The sequence below is a fragment of the Amblyomma maculatum genome, chromosome 11 (genome assembly GCF_055883805.1).
Source record: "Amblyomma maculatum isolate TAMU_Amacu chromosome 11, ASM5588380v1, whole genome shotgun sequence".
In the NCBI taxonomy this organism is placed as follows: Eukaryota; Metazoa; Arthropoda; class Arachnida; order Ixodida; family Ixodidae; genus Amblyomma; species Amblyomma maculatum.
Window position 1 is genome coordinate 133,058,367 of NC_139354.1, and position 2,943 is coordinate 133,061,309.

Genomic DNA, 2,943 nt, shown 5'->3' on the forward strand with positions numbered 1-2,943 from the left:
GGGCGACAAACACAGCGCTTCGGCGTCACTCTTCCCGCCAAAATCAGTATCGGTGGCAAACGGCGAACACCTCGAAGCAGAACGAATGAACTAAGTCAGTCTGACAAGTCAATGCTGGCCCAATGCGCGGCAAACGAGCGGCGGCGCTGCTGTCAAAAACGATGGGATCCTGGAGTCGATGTCTGAAAGAGCAACATTTACGTGGTGCTTGATGTGTGGACTTTCCGATGGTGCTCATGAACTTTGATATGTGGACCAGGACACGCAGACATTTACGAAAGTGTGAGACTCAACAACCACCATTCCACCAGCACAACGACGACGCTCCCGTCCACAGCGCGCAGTTTTGCACAGCGGAGAGCATGCGTAAAGTGAGAGGAGAATATGCCCGAGTATTAGCCATCCCCCCACTGTTATTTTTATAGCCGCGCGTGAAACTGTTTCATATTTCGGCGTCTACCGTCCGCCGTACTTCGGCCACCTGCAGCGCCGGCACGTTTGGATGCCTGTATCAAATGTCGACGGTACAGCCCCTGCCAGCCGTCTAGCCCACGCGCATTCCTCCCGGCACCTTTTTTTGTTTGTTTGTTTGTTGTGTGTGTGTGTGTGTGTGTGTGTGTGTGTGTGTGTGTGTGTGTGTGTGTGTGTGTGTGTGTGTGTGTGTGTGTGTGTGTGTGTGTGTGTGTGTGTGTGTGTGTGTGTGTGTGTGTGTGTGTGTGTGTGTGTGTGTGTGTGTGTGTGTGTGTGTGTGTGTGTGTGTGTGTGTGTGTGTGTGTGTGTGTGTGTGTGTGTGTGTGTGTGTGTGTGTGTGTGTGTGTGTGTGTGTGTGTGTGTGTGTGTGTGTGTGTGTGTGTGTGTGTGTGTGTGTGTGTGTGTGTGTGTGTGTGTGTGTGTGTGTGTGTGTGTGTGTGTGTGTGTGTGTGTGTGTGTGTGTGTGTGTGTGTGTGTGTGTGTGTGTGTGTGTGTGTGTGTGTGTGTGTGTGTGTGTGTGTGTGTGTGTGTGTGTGTGTGTGTGTGTGTGTGTGTGTGTGTGTGTGTGTGTGTGTGTGTGTGTGTGTGTGTGTGTGTATGTGTGTGTGTGTGTGTGTGTGTGTGCGCGCGCTCGTGTGTGTGTGTGTGTGTGTGTTTTGATTACAGGGTGTTGATGCTTGGACCATACGTAGAGAAAATGGAATAAATGTTGATTGCAGGCAATTACATGCGAGGTGGAAAGGTATTGATTTCGGGTCGTTGTGCATTTCTGTTGCACTGGTGGAAAGCACAGTGTTAAGATGAACAAAATAGCAGCAGTAGACGCAAAAACCCTGTGCTATGCAACGTGAATACAAATTATTTTCAATTTTCTTAAAAAATGTGTTGCTTCTAAAATGACGCCATCCGCACTTGAGCGTTTGTCCGTGACTGACTGCAAGTCGTTCCCACAAAGCGTCCCAGTTCACTATACTGCAGGCTTTTCCTGAAAGAGCTAAGCGACGCCCTGACGTTTTTCGTCACCGCATTACGCTGTCAGGAGCTCGCATGGGGCAAGAAAACTCAAATTCTGTAATGTTTTTTCTTTAGCTTGAAGAGTGCACAAAAACATAGACTTCAAAAACAAATTAAATAAAACGAACGCCATTAAATGATTGAAAGTAATATATCTCGTTAATTCCGGAATAAGTTTTAATGTATGACTGGCAAGTACAGCCAAAGCATGAATTTCTGAAAATATTGGTAAAGTTACGCGAGCAAGATACTATGGTAAAGTTGCCCAGGGATTCTAGCATTTAACTCGTCAAAACTACTAGCAGAAACTCACTTGTTAGTAATGGGAGCCGTTACTACCTCAAAAAGTTGCGAGTTAGTTCAAGGTTAGTAAAAAGGTAGTAAAACCTATTCGAAGTTAGTAACTGCTGCATTTACTAGCTTCTTACTAACCTTTTTTCTAAGAGTGTAGGGTTCTATTTAAGCCTTCCTGCAGCCCTTCTCGTGATTTGTTTACGCTCTGTGCCTGTTTCTCATTGCTCTATGCTCTCTGCGGCGCATGAGAGATTTCGGACCTGGTTTGGTAACCGCTAAATTGTTGCCGTTTAATCAGGCGTCGGCGGTCACCCGCACTTAGGCACGCCCCCCCCCCCCCCCCCCCCTCTTCTTTTAAATCACCGGAAAATAATAATAATAATAATAATAATAATAATAATAATAATAATAATAATAATAATAATAATAATAATAATAATAATAATAATAATAATAATAATAATAATAATAATAATACTAATACTAATAATAATAATAATAATAATAATAATAATAATAATAATAATAATAATAATAATAATAATAATAATAAAGCACCGAATCGCAAGTTACCTTTTACTCCCTCTGTAGTGATCAGACTTTTTCCATCCCACTGAGCAAAAGGCATTTCGTGCCTTTAGGCGCTTTGAAAGTGTGAGGTGGATGTGTGATTGGGTCGATGGCTGGAGAGAGATACTGCCAGCGGGCCTCGCTTGGGAAAGGAGATGTGAACTACACGCAAACAAAAAGAGGCGATGCGGCGGCGCGGCCGCCTACGGGTGCCCTCTACGCAGGGGTTTCCCATGGGTATCGGCTTGCTGGTAGGTACACGCACGTGCTATCATAAGCAATATGAGCAGGAACACGCGAGCGCATTGTCCTCGAAACCCACTTGTGGCGTTACGCTGCTGGAAACAAAGTAGAAAAGGCGCTGCGGTTCCTGTTGGCACTCTCGCCTTGCTAGCGTTGCTGCAAAGCGGAAGCTGATTGCAAGACGCTGGCCGCTAGCTGTGATAAGGCGATTATGGAGCACAGATCGCAGACCGTGCTGTCTGTAGTTCTGCGTCAAATACCGCTGTTAACCCTTGATTTTCTTTGTGGGCCGTTGACCAGAAAATATTCATTTAAAGCGTGCTTGACACCACACACACGCACATAGAAAAA